The sequence below is a fragment of the Nycticebus coucang genome, chromosome 10 (assembly GCF_027406575.1).
Source record: "Nycticebus coucang isolate mNycCou1 chromosome 10, mNycCou1.pri, whole genome shotgun sequence".
Lineage (NCBI taxonomy): Eukaryota > Metazoa > Chordata > Mammalia > Primates > Lorisidae > Nycticebus > Nycticebus coucang.
The window spans coordinates 34534025-34551447 of NC_069789.1; the positions used below are offsets into that span (position 1 = coordinate 34534025).

General features: G+C 39.2%; 1 pseudogene; it reads left to right on the forward strand.

Moving 5' to 3' along the window:
• The first annotated feature begins 1395 nt into the window (after positions 1 to 1395).
• LOC128597201 (60S ribosomal protein L32-like) overlaps positions 1396 to 17423 on the forward strand; it is a 540544-nt pseudogene continuing 524516 nt past the window's right edge.

The following is a 17423-nucleotide window of genomic DNA, read 5'->3' on the forward strand; positions in this document are numbered from 1 at the left end:
TAAACCCAAGCCAGTCACGTCTTGAATTTGCAAGCAAGTACTATGGCATGTTGTGATAAAAACCATCAGCTGATGGTTTATTTCATAAAATAAATGTTACTAAAATATCATGTGAGAAACTAAAAAATAAAAAAAAGTCGTGAGAGCAGGCCAGAATATACAAAGTCATAAAGTTGCTTTTTAATAAAAATATTGTGGGAAAAGCCACAGAAATTAGAATATATATAGTGTAGTGAAATCAGAATCATTTTGTTACAGACATATTATAAACTTTCCTGCAAGTAATCATGGTATGATAATACATATTTTTTCTAAGACAGAGCCTCACTTTGTCACCCTCAGTAGAGTGCTGTAGCATTGTGCCATTGTGCTGTAGCAACCTCAAACTCGTGGACTCAAGTGATTCTCTTGCCTTTCCCTCCCAAGTAGCTGGGATTACAGGTACCTGCCACAAAGCCTGGCTATTTTTAGAGATGGGTTGGGACTGGAGGTTGAGTGGAGAGGCTTTCAGTTAAGAGAAAGAGAAAGAAAGCAGGAAGAGGGATTGATTTAGTCCTTACTGAAGCACTATGAGTTAATAATTTCTCTATCATTTCACTATAAAAAAGACCATTTTTAGAATGTTAATTAGAATAAGTTTGATCTTTGCCCTGGAAACCTCCTGTTTGAATTCAGGAGGATGTAAATAAATAATGTACAGGTATATTACAAACCTACTCGCCATAGAAAAAGCATTGTGCTTGTTTATTCAGTGGAGAATATAGACTCAGTTGCTAAAAAGGCTAATATGATAATAAACTCTGTTGACAGACATCTAGTGCTCTGTGTGGATATGTCAAGGGAAGTAGGTATATCCCAGTACTCAGTCCTAATCTGACATGATCATTTCTGAGTATAAGGTTTACTAAGAAGGGCCGTGCCTGTGGCTCATAGTAGGGTGCCAACCCCATGTACTGGAGGTGGTGGGTTCAAACCCAACTCTAGGCAAAAACTGCAAAAAAAAAAAAAAATACTAAGAAAACCGAGAAACTACAATGTCTCTACTCTAAAGGAGGTAGCCAGATAAGTGATTGTCCTGGACACTATCTCATGTGAGCGAAGATTGAAGGGTCTAGGGTATTTATTCTGTAGGGTTATCACATGCATGCAGGAAAACATTCACTTTCTTTCGATTGTGTGAAACAAATTGCTCACATTTATGGGCAGATACTAGCTTTGTAAAAAGATTTTTTCGGGCTGCGGCGGTGTTTTCACCTGCCAGGCGACCCACACCCTCTGCTGATTGGAAGATGCCGGGTCAGGCACTCTCTGAGGATCCGGATTAGCAGGCTGCCGGCCACCAGGGGGCGCTGTGGCCTCGCGCCGTCAGGGCTGTTGCATTGGCGCGGGGGTCCAGCACGACGCTAGTGGGTCAACTCGCCTTCACCTACTTGTGGCGCCTCCGCCATTGCACCAGTTACAAGGGTAACCGCGGAGCCGGCTCTGTGCCCCGGGATCCTCTGTGCCGCTGTTTTCAAAGCACTCTACCCGAGAGCCGGTGGCGGGGCAAAGAACCAGCAAGGTTTATCTTCCCGCAGGCCCTGCGGCTGCAGAAGGAGGGAGCGGAGACGGCGGAGCTGCCGGTGAGTCCCGATGCTGGGGCAGAGGGGCGGGTGGGCCGGGCAGCCAGGGCGCCTTAGTCCGAGTCTTCTGGGCGGTTTCTGCTGTCAGGATCCAGCGCTGCCGGAGTCCGCATGTCCACCGGAGGATGTGAATCCCACCCAGGCCGGGCGCGGGGACTCGCCACCAGCCCGGCCTAAAGTTGCAAACCCCAAATTAGCCAGGGGACAGCTTGAGCCCAGCTGGTCATGGGTGACTGTGTGATCCCTGCAGAGCAACCTGCTGGCGACTGATGGATTCATTTAAAAATTAAAATGCCCTCTCAGTGTAAGAATGACAGTTCTCTTTTTAACAAAAATTCCCCCAAGAGTAGAAAGACAGCCAGTCTTTTCCCAGCACCTTTGTGAACTTCCCCACTGAGTTTCAGGCTCAGCTATTCTGCATTAAATGAGGAAAGGTTCAGTGATACCCCCCTGTGAAGGGGTTCCTTTGTTGTTTGGGGGATTTGTTTGCTTTTTTAAAGCCCCTGTGATTGGAAACATACAGACTTACAGGATATTTTTGTAAACTAAAATGTACTGGTTTCAAATACTTCAAAATTATTCTATTTCATCTGGATATACCTGATATTAAAATTGGAGAAAATATATTATTATAAAGGGAAATTATAAACATATTTCACTTACAAGTGAGGATGCAGTATCCTAAATAACATTAACAATTTGAATTAAAAATTATTGTTCAAATAATGTACTTTGGTCAAAATTAAATTATTAAAATAAAATTGAAGTGTTTCTTTTTCTATTGTCTGTAAGATTTCACATGATCGGTTTCTTGAAATTATCTTCTGTTTTACTTATAAATATTTTTCTGTTTTTGAGACTTTGGAAAAAATAAAATTTTCAAAAGTACCTTTATTTAGAAACATAAACTTATCTCCTTTCTTTAAAAAAAAAAAAAAATCTACTGGTTTTCAGAAGTCAACTCTCCAGAGTTACGTAGACGGTGTTTAATTTCCAAGGTGTATGTGGTGGGATCCCCAAACCTAACCTTTTATGTTGTTTTGCTAGCAATTTAGAGTATAGCCACAATGTTGGTTTGTTTGTTTTGCCTTTTTTAAATTATTAAATCATAACTGTGTACATTAATGCGATCATGTGGCACCATACTGTGGTTTTATAGACCATTTGACATATTTTCATCACACTGGTTAACATAGCCTGCCTGGTATTTTCTTAGTTATTGTGTTAAACCATTTATATTCTACATTTACTAACTTTCACATATACTCTTGTAAAATGCACCATAGGTGTAATCTCATCAATCACCCTCCCTCTGCCCATCCTCCCCCTTCCCTCCCCTCCCTCTCCTACTTCCCCATATGCTTAGGTTATAACTGGGTTATAGCTTTTATATGAAAGCCATAAATTAGTTTCATGGTAGGGCTGAGTATATTGGATACTTTTTCTTCCATTCTTGAGATACTTTACTATGAAGAATATGTTCTAGCTCCATCCATGTAAACACGAAAGAGGTAAAGTCTCCATCTTTCTTTAAGGCTGCATACATATACCACAATTTATTAATCCATACATGGATTGATAGGCACTTGGGCTTTTTTCATGACTTAGCAATTATGAATTGGGCTGCAATAAACATTCTAGTACAAATATCTTTGTTATAATGTGATTTTTGGTCTTCTGGGTATATACCTAGTAGATAAATTACAGGTTTGAATGACAGATCTATTTTTAGATCTCTAAGTGTTCTCCAAACATCTTTCCACAAGGAATGTATTAATTTACATTCCCACCATCAGTGTATATTTGTTCTCTTTTCTCCACATCCATGCCAACATTTCTGGTCTTGGGACTTTGTGATATGGGCTAATTTTACTGGAGTTAGATGATATCTCAAAGTAGTATTGATTTGCATTTCTATGATGATTTAAGATGATGAGCATTTTTTCATATGTATGTAGTTCTTGCACCTGTCTTCCTCAGAGAAGTTTCTCTTCCAGTCCCTTGCCCAGCCTGTGATAGGATCATTTGTTCTTTTCTTGCTGATAGGTTTGAGTTCTCTACGGATTCTGGTTAGTAAACCTTTGTCGGAGACATAACCTGCAATTATCTTCTCCCATTCTGAGGGCTGTTTGCTTGCTTTACTTACTGTGTTCTTGGCTGTGCAGAAGCTTTTTAGTTTGATCAGGTCCCAGTAGTGTATTTTTGAAGCTGCTTCAATTGCCCCGGGGGTCCTCCTCATAAAATACTCGACCAGACCCATTTTTTTCAAGAGTTTACTCTGCACTCTCTTCTAGTATTTTTATAGTTTCATGTCTTAAGTTTAAATAATCCAGTGAGAGTCTATCTTAGTTAATGGTGAAAGGTGTGGGTCCAGTTTCAGTCTTCTACAGGTTGCCAGCCAGTTCACCCAGCACCATTTGTTAAATAGGGAATCTTTTCCCAACTGAATGTTTTTAATTAACTTGTCAAAGATCAAATAACAGTAAGTAGCTGGGTTCATCTCTTGGTTCTCTATTTTGTTCCAGACATCTATCTCTGTGTTTTTGTGACAGTACTATGCTGTTTTGATCACTATCGATTTATAGTATAGTCTGAGGTCTGGTAGCGTGATTCCTCCTGCTTTGTTTTTATTTCTGAGTAATGTCTTGGCTATTCGAGGTTTTTTCGGATTCCATATAAAATGATGTTGCATGACTGGAGATGCGAACGAACAGCAGCTTTGCTGTAGGTGTAAACTCGCTCCTGTAATAAGTCAAGAAACAGACTACATGCAGTTAGATGAGATGAAATGGCATGTAGCAAAAAACTTTATTCCAAGTTTTAGTTTTATACTCTTCTAGGCACGTATACACTTAATCTATTATCTGTTAGTCTCATCATTATCTTCTTTTACCTATTTGAAATTTAACATGAAAGGAAATTTAACTTGAAAAAGATATTTTGTTATCATATCAATACAATCACTTTGTAGTAAACCTCTTCTTCTAAACATTGACTAATTTCCGAGCAAGGCACAAAGACGAAAGTAGCCACAGAGGAACAGAGTTAACCGAAGGATATCTTCAAGCATTCACTCAGTTTACTCTGTATGAAGTAATGACTGTGTCTTCTCCTCAGGGCAGAGCACCTATAGACCTCTGACAATATGTTGTTAACATATGTCAACCCTGTGGCCCGTATCTCTGAGGAAGGGTGGCATGCCCTTTGATCTCAGGCTTCACGGGTTGTACAGCTTCAGGGAAAAGGCCTAAGGAATTTACAACTCTAAAAAAGCCTAACTCTGTGAGTAACCCAGGGGGGTACAGGTCTCTTTAAGCCTCTGCAAGAAAAGCAAGTCATTTTAAACTCACGCTGAATTTACTTTCTGTGCTTGATGTAGGATAAGTTTATTTCTAAATATTATCCTACAAATAAAGTATTATTTTTTCAAGCTTTTAAAGTATGACAGGGGAGATTTAATAGGGATTGCATTAAAATTGTATATTGCTTTGGGTAATATGGACATTTTAACAATGTTTATTCTTCCCAGCCATGAGCATAGTATGTTTTTCCATTTGTTAACATTTTCAGCTATTTTTTTCTTAGAGTTTCATAGTTCTCCTTATAGAGATCTTTCACGTCCTTTGTTAGATAAACTCCCAAATATTTCATCTTCTTTGGCACTACTGTGAATGGAATAGAGTCCTTAACTGTTTTTTCAGCTAGACTATTGTTGGTATATATAAAGGGTACTGATTTATGAATGTTGATTTTGTAACCTGAGACACTGCTGTATTACTTGATCACTTCTAAGAGTTTTGTAGTAGAGTACCTGGTGTTTTCCATACATACAATCATATCATCTGCAAAGAGCGAAAGTTTGATCTCTTCTGACCCTATATGGATACTCTTGATCGCCGCATCTTCTCTAATTGTGATGGCTAAAACTTCCAATATAATGTTAAAGAGCAGTGTAGACCATGGGCAGGCTTGTCTGGTTTCTGATCTGAGTGGAATGGATTTCAATTTAACTCCATTCAATATGATATTGGCTGTGGGTTTGCTGTAGATGGCCTCTATCAGTTTAATAATTGCCCCTTCTATACCAATTTTTCTTAAGTGTTCTGATCACGAAGGGATGCTGTATATTATCTAAAGCTGTTTCTGCATCAATTGAGAGAATCAGATGGTCTTTGTCTTTTAATTTGTTTATGTGCTGAATTATATTTATAGATTTACATATATTGAACTAGCCTTGAGACCCTGGGAAAAACCGACTTGGTCATGATGTATAATTTGTTCGATGTGTTGATGGATTCTGTTTTTAGGATCTTGTTGAATATTTTGGCATCTACATTCATTAGTGATATTGGTCTATAATTTTCTTTTCTTGTTGTGCCTTTTCCTGGTTTGGGGAACAGGGTGATGTTTGCTTTATAGAACGCGTTGGATAGTCTTCCTTTTTCTGTATTTTGGAACAGGTTGAGTAATATAGGTACTAGTTCCTCTTTAAAGGTTTGGTAGAATTCTGACATGAAGCCATCCGGTCCTGGGCTTTTCTTTTTTAGGGAGATTTTGTATGGTTGATGCTATTTCGGAAATTCATATAGGCCTGTTCAACATTTCCACTTGATTCTGGCTAAGTCTTGGAAGGTGACGTGCTTCCAAGTATTGGTCAATTTCCTTCAGGTTTTCATATTTCTGAGAATAAATTTTCTTGTAATATTCATTAAGGATTTTTTGAATTTCTGATGTGTCTGTTGTTATTTCATCTTTGTCATTTCTGATGGATGAGATTAGAGATTTTACTCTTTTTTCTGATTAGGTTGGCCAAAGTTTTATCTATTTTATTGACCTTTTCAAAAAAATCAACTTTTTTATTTATTGATCTGTTGTATAATTCTTTTGTTTTCAACTTCATTTAATTCTGCTCTAATTTTGGTTATATCTTTTCTTGTACTGGGTTTGCGGTTGGAATGTTCTTCCTTTTCCAGTTGCTAGAGAGTCCCATTAATTTGTTAACTTCCTCTCTTTCCCCATTAAGTTGTTAACTTCCTCTCTTTCCATTCTCTTGAGGAAGGCTTGTAGTGCTATAAATTTTCCTCTTAGGACTGCCTTTGCGGTATCCCAGAGGTTCTGATAATTCGTGTCTTCATTGTTCTTTTGTTCCAAAAATTTGGCAATTTCCTTCTTGATTTCATTTCTGACCGAGCTATCATTCAGCATAAGGTTATTTAACTTCCATGTTTTTATATGAGTTTGCAGATTCCTATTGTTACTGAGCTCAACTTTTATTCCATGGTGGTCCAAGAAGATGCAAGGAATAATTTTTGTTCCTTTACATTTACTGAGGTTAGACTTGTGACCTAAGATGTGAGCGATTTTGGAGTATGTTCCATGGGCTGATGAGAATTATATGTATTCAGTTTTGTTGTTCTGTAGATGTCTGCTAAATCCAAATGTTGGATGGTTAGGTTTAATTCTAAAATTTCTTTGCTCAGCTTCTTATTGGAGAATTTATCCAACACTGCCAAAGGAGTGTTGAAATCTCTGACTATTATGGAACTGGAGGAAATCAAGATACTCATGTCTGTTAGAGTTTGTCTTTTAAGTTGAGGTGCATTTTGGTTGGGTGCATAGATATTAATAATTGAAATCTCATCATGTTGAGTATTACCCTTAACAAATATGAAGTGATAATTCTTATCCTTCCTTCCTTTTGTTGGTTTAAAGCTTATTGTATCTGCAAATAAAATTGCAACACCTACTATTTTCTGATTACCATTTGACTGAAATATGGATGACCATCCTTTCACCTTGAGTCTATATTTGTCTTTTAAGGTAAGATGTGACTCTTGTATGCAACAAATACTGGCTTCAGTTTTTGTGTCCCATCAGCTAACCTATGCCTCTTTAGAGGACAGATTAAGCCATTCACATTAATGGAGAATATTGTTAAGTCTGGTAAAATTTTGGGTATCAACTTTTTGGAAAGTCCAGTAGACATTTTTAATCCTTTTGCCAGTGTGGAAGTTGGGGTTTGATCAAAAGTTTCTGAGTGAGTTTACTTTTGTGGTAGAGGATTGAGTTTGTCATTATGGAAAATAGATCTGAGAATATCCTGAAGAGCTGCTTTGGTTATGGCAAATTTCTTCAACATATGAATGTCATTAAAGTATTTAATTTCTCCATCATAAGTAAAACTCAGTTTAGCTGGATACCAGATTTGGGGTTGAAAGTCATTTTGCTTTAGGAGATTAAAAGTCGATGACCACCCTCTTCTAGCTTGAAATGTTTCAGCAGAGAGATCTGCAGTCATTCTAATATTCTTCTTTTTGTAGGTAATGGATTTCTTACATCTGGCTGCTTTCAGAATTTTCTCCTTCATATTAACTTTAGTGAAGTTAATTATGATATGCCTGGGGGATGTCTTATTAGGATTGAGTAGTGCTGGGGTTCTGAAACTGTCTGCTATCTGAATATCAGAATCTCTAGGCATGTCTGGAAAATTCTCTTTCAAAATTTCTTAAAGAAGGGCCTCTGTGTCCAGTGAGGCCACTTCATAACTTTCAAGGATTCCAATGAGGCAGATATTAGCCTTCTTTGAATTATCCCAGAGCTTTCTGAGAGAATGATCCGTTTTTGCTCTCCATTTGTCTTGCTCTTTGAGAGTTTGGGAGTGTTCAAAGGCTTTGTCTTCAATGTCAGAAATCCTGTCTCCTGCTTGCTCCTCTCTGTTAGGGAGGGATTCTACTGTATTTTTCACATCTTTGAGGGCTGCAGATTCTTGCTTCAGTGCATCAAAATCTTTGGTGGTTTAGTTTTTAAATTCGTTAAATTCTTGAGACAACTTTTGAATTTCTCCTCGAATTTCTAATTCCGACTTTTGAATTGCTGCTCAAATTTCTAATTCCAAATTTTCCTCCATTTTATGAATTTTGTTTGCAATCCAAATTCTGAATTTGATTTCTGACATCTCGGTCAGCTGTTTTTGAATGGGATCTTCAGTTACATCTGCCATATCTTTCCTTGGGGGGGTTGAACTATTCTGGTTATTCATGTTACCAGAGTTTTTCCACTGATTCCACCCCATGATTGTTTTACACCCTTTGATTTTTCCCCTGGAACTTTGTCGAGGACCCGTACAGTGCTATGTCCTGGGAAACTGGGGACCTGTTTGGTGTGGTGGGGCTAAGTGGTTCTGTCTCGTTTTCAGCTGGTTTCTGTTCAACCCTAGTGAAACAGTTACTCTCGGTTGAAGTCTCAGCTGTGGAGAAATACCAGCAATTAAGTCACCCTGCCCATCACAGGCAACAATTGGAAAAGGAAGATCAAACATTCCTACAACCACACACCCAGGGCAACACGTGAATAGTCCTCAGGCAATTGGCTCAGTTCAAAAGGTCCAAATCAGTTGTCTCAGTCAGCACCTGTCTTTGGTGGGCGAGTTTAAGAGGTCTCTGGGAACTTGATCACAAGGGTCTGGTGACTACTCTGATATGGCTTGCTCCAGTGCTGCATGGAGTCAGGAGGAGCCACCCAGCAAATAGATCAGTCTGGGAAGTTTGATGCCTCCTTCCCCACCTTTCACCTCTGTCACACCCAGTCACTGATAGCCCTGCAGTTGGCTGACCCAGTTGCCTGTAGTGAACAGATACTCCAGGCGTTTGCACCTGTCTGAATCACAAGGAAATCTATTTCTGCTTAGCTAGACTGCTGCGCTCTGCCTCTATCTAGCAGGAGGAGGTGAGACCTGACAACTTCCGGCACTTGATGAAGGCTGGGGTGTGTTCACTCAGTTTCAGCCCCGCCCCTGATTGATGATACTGACAGAACAGTACAGAACAACTTTGAGGGATTTTGTTTCTGTTCCTGCTAAATTCCCCTGCAGAAGAGAAGCTGTTTTTAGTTTCCAGAGCCTGTGCCTCAGGCCCTGTCTTTGCTCCTGCAAGTTTGTATTCGGTTACCTGTCAGTTGTATCCTGCTGCTTTCCTTTGTCTATAGGCTGACGATCCTCTGAGGGCCAGGTGTGTCTTAGACTCAGTGAAGCAGTCCTCTGGGTCATCCCCGCCCTGTGAACTTCTGGGGTCTGCGAGTGTGTTTTTAGTCCCTGCGCTCCACCCAGGTAGGTATCGCCTCAGACAAATCCATTACTCACGGGGCCTGCACTTCTGTCCCAGATCTGTTCGTAGTGGTTGCCTGCCCCCTCTGGTTGCCCAGGGTGACAGTTGGTGTGGCTTCAGAATATCTGGGAGTGAGCTGTATTGTTGCTAAAATACAGCTGCCGCTCTGTGCCTCAGGGAACTGCTGCTCTGGTGTGGTTCCCTCTCTGCCGACTGTCCTCTCCTCACTCCAGTGCCCCAGAGTCAGCACTGACCAGCTGCAGTTTATGCTCTGTCCACACCCCTCAAGAAATCACCCAAGAATCTGGACTCCTGTGGGACAGGCCTCCAGACCTCAGAGTGAGAGTGGAGGGGAGTGCTGGAAGCTCAGAGTTGCAGGTAGAGAATATATACAGTTTTATGTCTGGCCGTATTGTTGCTAAAAGATGGCTGCCACTCTGTGCCTCAGGGAACTGCTGCTCTGGTGTGGTGTCCCTCTCAGCTGACCGTCCTCTCCTCACTCCCGTGCCCCAGAGTCAGCCCTGATCAGCTGCAGTTTAGGCTCTGTCCACACCCCTCAAGAAATCACCCAAGAATCTGGACTCCTGTGGGACAGGCCTCCAGACTTCAGAGTGAGAGTGGACGGGTGTGCTGGGAGCTCAGAGTTGCAGGTAGAGAATATATACAGTTTTATACAGTTTTATTCCTGGCAGGAGAACACCATGGCACCCTAATAGGGGAGGTAGGTCCAGTTTTTAAAGGGTCTCTTCCGTGAAGTGTAGTGGGAGGACCTTTGAACTCTGCCCGTTTGTTTGTGGGGCACTTCGAGCCATTCTCATGGGGGAGGGGACTCCCATCCACTTGGTGATGAATTTTGTACCTTTTTTTTGTATCCTTGTGGTCACAGCTCACCTCAGTGGGGTTGATGTACGTTCTTTAACCTTCTCTCTTGGTGCAGCTCTAATCTACCAGGTTACTTAGTAAATTTCTGTCCTTTAACTCTCCTTCTAGATGGGAGCCTCTGTGGAAAGTTGGCTTCAGTCAGCCATCTTGTCTCTGGCAATGTACTTCTTAATCTCATCTATGACCCACCTATCATTCATCATAAGATTATTTAACTTCCATGTTTTTGTATGAGTATGTAGATTACTGTTGTTACCGAGTTCAACTTTTATTCCATGGTAGTCCAAGAAGATGCAAGGAATAATTTCTATTCGTGTAAATTTACTGAGGTTAGAGTTTTGACTTAAGATGTGATCGATTTTGGAGTATGTTCCGTGGGCTGATGAGAAACATGTGTATTCAGTTTTGTTGGAGTGAAATGTTCTATAGATTTCTGCTAAATCCAAATGTTGTATAGTTTGGTTTAAATCTAAAATTTCTTTGCTCAGCTTCTTATTGGAGGATCTACTCAACACTACCAAAGGAGTGTTGAAATCTCTGACTTTTATGGAGCTGGAGGAAATCAAGTTGCTCATGTCTGTCAGAGTTTCACTTATAAATTGAGGTGCATTTTGGTTGGGGGCATAAATAGTAATAATTGAAATCTCATCATAATGAGTATTACCTGTAACAAATATGAAGTGACCATTCTTTTCCTTCCTTAGTTTTGTTGGTTTAAAGCCTATTGTATCTTCAAATAGAATTGCAACACCTGCTTTTTTTCTGATTACCATTTGCCTGAAATATGGACGACCATCCTTTCACCCTGAGTCTATATTTATCTTTTAAGGTAGATGTTATTCTTGTGTGCAGCAAATATTTGGCCTGAGTTTTTGTATTCATTCAGCCAACCTGTGCCTCTTTAGAGGACAGATTAAGCTGTTCACATTAATGGAGAATATAGATAAGTCTGGTAAAATTTTGGGTATCAAGTTTTTCGAAAGTCCAGTGGACATTTTGAATCCTTTTGCCACTGTGAAAGTGGGAGTTTGATTGAAAGTTTCTGAGTGAGTTTACTTTTGTGGTAGAGGATTGTGCTAGTCATTATGGAGTATAGGCCTGAGAATATCCTGAGGAGCTGGTTTGGTTATGGCAAATTTCTTCAACATGTGAATGTCATTAAAGTATTTAATTTCTCCATCATAAATGAAACTCAGTTTAGCTGGATACAGGATCTGGGGTTGAAAGTCATTTTGTTTTAGATAGTTTAAAAGTCAATGACCACCCTTTTCTGGCTTGAAAAGTTTCGCTGAGAGTTCTGCAGTTATTCTAATATTCTTCCCTTTGTAGGTAATGGTTTTCTTAAGTCTGGGTACTTTCAGAATTTTCTCCTTCATATTAACTTTAGTGAAGTTAATAATGATGCGCCTGAGGGATGTCTTATTTGGGTAGCCACAATGTTTGGAAGGAGAGTATGGGGGAAGGCAAGTGTCCCTGCATGGGGAAAGCTGAATCCATGTTTTTGTCCATAGGAGGATTTAAATTTACTTGGACTTTCGTAACCCTAGCCATGATTTATTGATTCATATTCATTCTCATCTCTCCATCCCCAAAGCATGATGTAAAAAGGTATATTTCTGTAGTTAACCAGAATTAGTGGCAGATAAAGAGAAGAAATATTTGTTGCAGGCTCTGCCAGTAATACACCTGGATTTGTCACAGGTATTTTTTTTATGTCTGCAGGAGTGTCCCTAAAACTCCTTGTGTCAATTAGGACCCTGTTGTGGAAGGAACCTAGAAATCCGCGGGGAAGCCACTCAGAGAAAAGGTTACCAAGAGTAGAAAGTAAGATTTGTAGAAAGGAGTAATCAAGAGGACGTATTAATTTGAACCCACAAGTTTGATCTGTGATGATGCCACTATACTGTAGCCTGGGTGATGGAGTGAGATCCTGTCCCTTTCCGCCCTCACCCCAAAAGGCTTTATTGCTAACAGTCCGTTTTGCTAGTAGAGGATCTTGACTTCATGGTGAATGTTGATGACTGACCAGGGTGGTAGTTGCTGAAAGTTGAGGTAGCTGTGGCAATTTCTTCAAGTAGGACAGTAATGAAGTGTACTGCATGAATTGACTTTTCCTTTCATGAAAGGTTTCTTTGTAGCATGTGATACTATTTGATAGAATTTTACCCACAGGAAAACTTATTTCAGAATTGAACTCAATTCTCTTCAACCCTCCCTCTGCTTTATCAAGTAAGTTTCTATAATAAGTTTCTAAGTGGTTATGTCAGCAGTGCTCACAGAATTTTCATCAGGAGTAGATTCCATCTCAAGAAACTACCTTCTTTGCTCATCCATAAGAAGCAATTCCTCAACCATTCAAATTTTATCATGAGATTACCTCAATTTAATTATATCATCAATCTCCACTTCTAATTCTAGTTCTCTTATATTTTCTACCATGTCTGCAGTGACTTCCTCCTGTGACATCTTGAAACCCTCAAAGACATCCATGAGGCTTAGAACCAAATTCTTTGAAACTCTTGTTAATGTTGATATTTTCACCACCTCCCATGAATCATGAATGCTCTTACTGTCTAGAATGGTGAATCCTGTCTAGAAGGTTTTATTTATTTATTTTTTTATTAAATCATAGCTGTGTACATTAGTATGATCATGGGGCACCATACACTTGGTTCATAGACCGTTTGACACATTTTGCTCACACTAGTTAACATAGCTTTCCTGGCATTTTCTTAGTTTTTTTGCTAAGACCTTTACATTCCACATTTACTAAGATTCACATATACCCTTCCAGATCCATCAGAGGAGTCACTGTCATTGGCAGCTATAGCCTTATGTGATGCATGTATTTCTTAAATAATAAGACTTGAAAGTTGAAATTATTTTTTGATCCATGGCCTGCAAAGTGGATGTTGTGTTAGCGAGCATGGAAATAATATTCAAATTCTTGTACATGATCAATGAATAGTAATATATTGAAAGGAAACTTTTTGTCTGCACAGTAGGTTTTACTACTGGGCCTAACACATTCAATAAGCCATGCTGTGACAGATGTGTATCATCTAGGCTTTGTCATTCATTTATACAGCATAGCAGTGTATGGAGAGTTGATTTAGCATAATTTTTAAGAGCCCTAGAGTTTTCAGAATAGTACATGAGAACTGGCTTCAACTTAAAGTTATTGGCTGTGTTACCCACTTAGTAGAAAGTTAGTCTGCCCTTGGAAGCCAGGTGTTAACTTCTCTCACTACGAAAGTCATAGATAGTATCTTTTTCCAGTATAAGGCTGTTTTGTCTACACTGATCTGTTTAGTGTAGCCACCTTCATCGTTGATCCTAGCTAGATCTTCTGGATAACTTGCTGCAGGTTCTTCATCAGCACTTGCTTCTTCAACTTGCTTTTTAATGTTATGGAGTTGGGTTCTTACTTTAAACCTCATGTTCCAACTTCTGTTAGTTACAAATGTTCTTCCACAGCTTTCTCACCTCTCAGCTTTTATAGAATTCAAGGGAGTTAGGTCTTTGCTCTGGATTAGGCTTTGGTGAGGGGAATATTGTGGCTGGTTTGATCTATACACACAGATCATTTCTCCATTGCTTTCTGATAATTTGTGTGTTCAGTGAAGTACCACTTTTAATTTCCTTCAAGAACTTTTTCTTTCCATTCACATCTTGGCTAACTGTTCTGTGGCAAAGGCATGGCTTTTAGCCTGTCTTCCATTTTGACATGCCTTCCTCACTAAACTTAATCATTTCCAGCTTTTGATTTAAAGTGAGAGATGTGTAACTTCTTTTCCCTTGACAACTTACATGGCATTATAGAGCCAACAATTTCAGTATGGTTGAGTTTGTGGGAATAGTACCCAAGGAAAGGGAAAGAGGCAGGGGAATGGCCAGGGGAGAAGTCAGGACGTGCACAGCATGTATCAATTAATTTCACTGTCTTATACAGCCCTGCTTCTTAGCTCTCCAAAACATTTACAATATTGTATCTAAGGTCACCATTACAGAAATTGTAAGGAAAATATTTGAACAATTGTGAGAATTGCCAAAATACAACACAGAAACATGAGCACATGCACTTAGAAAATGGCATAGATAGACTTGCTTCCTGAAGTTGCCACAAGCTTTCATTTTGTAAAAAAAAAGAAAAAAATGCAACATCTGTGAAGTGCAGATGTGTTAGCACAGTAAAATGCAGTATGGCTGTACATGCCAAGAATGCAGACATATAAAAGTTGTTTTATAACCATGTCTTGTTGAGGTTGTCAAGAATGCATTGTTTGGGTAAAGACGGGGTGGGTGTTTACATATAAAGGAGAAAAATATTTTATCAGTATATAATATGAACTAGAGACATACTTCATAACAAAACATTAACCAGGACTATTGGATTCTGAGGCATTGTTCATCTTCGTAATTTTTTAAGACACTAACTTATTTTTTTAGGTGGTAAGAAAAGAAGCATTGCTTTTAGGCATCAGCATATGGAAATTGATGAACCAGTTCCTTCCTCTGAAGTCAGTTCACATGCAGCTCCCCACCAGATGATCCTTACATTGCAGATCTCCTGCAAGTGGCTGATAACAGGTGCATTAAATAATTTTTTGCTGCCTTGAATTAAGGGACTACTTCATTAGTGGTAAAGGTCTTGATAGGACTTTTATCTTGTTAAATCTTCAGCTTTTAGCAGAGAATTTTGCACAAGCACTCAAATCCTTTCTGAATGATATACAGTGTTTTTACTTGTTTTGAAACTTTGATTTAAAATAAGTTGTATATCTGAGGTTTCTATCCATACTTGTGTTCAAATAATTTAGAAGCTCTTTCACTAGAGTAGCTTTGAAAGCTTTATAGCTCTTACATCTTCAAGTAAGAGTTTTTTTTTTTTTTTTTTAAGCTACAGTCTTTCTCTCTTGCCCAGGCTGGTGTACAGTGGTGCAATCATATCTCACTGTAGCCTTGATCTCCTGAACTTAGGTGATCATCCTGCCTTTGCTTCCCAAGTAGCTGGAACTAAAGGCTACCCAATGCTGGCTGTTATCTTTTCCAGAACCTGTTTTACTTCACATGTCTGTTTAATACTAGTTGGACATGAATAGATTTGTAACTGGATTTGAAATTCTTGTTTCCTTCTGTAGCTTCAATTTTCTATTTCCTTAAAATTAGATTCACGTATAAATTTAATTGAAACTTCATAAAGCCACCTAGACAGGGGGCACTATGTATGTAGGGAGGATGTAAAGGTAAATAATATAATGTTGCTACTTTTGAGAAGCTTGCAGTCCAATAGTGTAGTTGAGACAAGAGAGATAGGCAAACACTACTAAGTAAGTGGTAAGGGGTTTAAAGGAGGGTGCAAGCACTAGTGACAGCCTCTGAAGTGCCAGCTGTGGAAGCATTTCAAACTGTGGAAATAGTTGATAGAGATAACTTTTTATTTTGTAGATTAGACAGAGGATGTAAGGGATTTTGTTCAGTTTATTATCTCAGTAAAAGAAGCTGAAAAAAGGTTCCAATTAGTTTCTCTTTTCTTATTCTCACAGTATATTATGTACCTGTATTTATATAGTTACCTGACCTTAACCATGAAATGTCTTGTCTTATTCTTTAGTTAAAATTATTATATAGGACCTTTCAGACTGTGTGTTACTGTTATTGAAGGAGTTAAGTGGGCTGCATAATCTTTTTTGATTATCTTGTTCCCATTAGTTAACACATGCACATTTTGTTGGTATTCAGTCCTGCATTTGTAGGAGCGCACTTGCTTGCCAACTATTCTAAAACTAGATGTGTGAAAACTTTGGTTCTGTTAATAGCCAGGACAAGCTGTATCCAGCCTCATTTATTCTTCTCCATGGAAAATGTCTCTTAAAAGCAGACCTGGTTTCAGGCTTCATCTTTCTGGTATGAAGGTGGATTATGTCATATGTATGTAGTACAAATATATTTAAATAATTGCAGTATTCCCATCGTTTGGGAAAATGTTGATTCTCTGAGAATGAACAAGTTTCAGAATGAAGAGTTTTTTTATTCTAGTTATTGGGAAAATTAGCACAATATTTTCTGTATATTTTCCTTCTCTATAGGGTTGCAGAGTAGTTAATTAGATAATACAAGGTTGGTTAGTACATCAAAGGTTGGTTAGTTTCTTATTTCACTTAATGTGAATTTTGGGCTAGACCTTCAGTTTTCTGAACTTAAGAAAAAAAAGAAAGATAAGGGTAAAGAGTGAGACGAGAGAAGGAAAATAAAAAGATAAATAGAAGAAAGAGAAAGGGGGTAAAAGGAAAGAATGGATGAAAATGAGAGAAAAAGGGCAGTAAGAGAGAAAGTGAGTCTTAGGAGAAATGATGGCGTTTGGCAGCTTTAACCACACCTGCATTTCTAAGATTTGGGGTGTGGTTTGGGGCAGGCTGGGCAGGTTCCTCAAAGTCAGGAGGTCCTTACAATTGTAGTAACCCACCCAGCAAGAAGGACCCCTAAAGGCCCCTAAGTGTCTCAGCCTGAGTCCCTGCACATCTCCAACCCCCCCCCCCGGATTAATTCCTGAAACAGGTTTTAGAACAGAAGAACAATGTTCCCTGAGTTCTCAAGAACTCCTAGCAACAGGTAACAATGGGAGAACTGACACCAACCCCCTAGTAATGACTGAACAAGGTGAAAAAATTACCTTCGTGATTACCAAGGTACTGCATCCCCCAAGTTTGTTCCCATGCCAGCTGCCATAATGTAACCCCCTGAACCGGTACCAAAGCCCCTGACTCTCTGTAACCCCACCCCTAAGCTAACCATCCACGTCTTGCTTCTGTTTTTG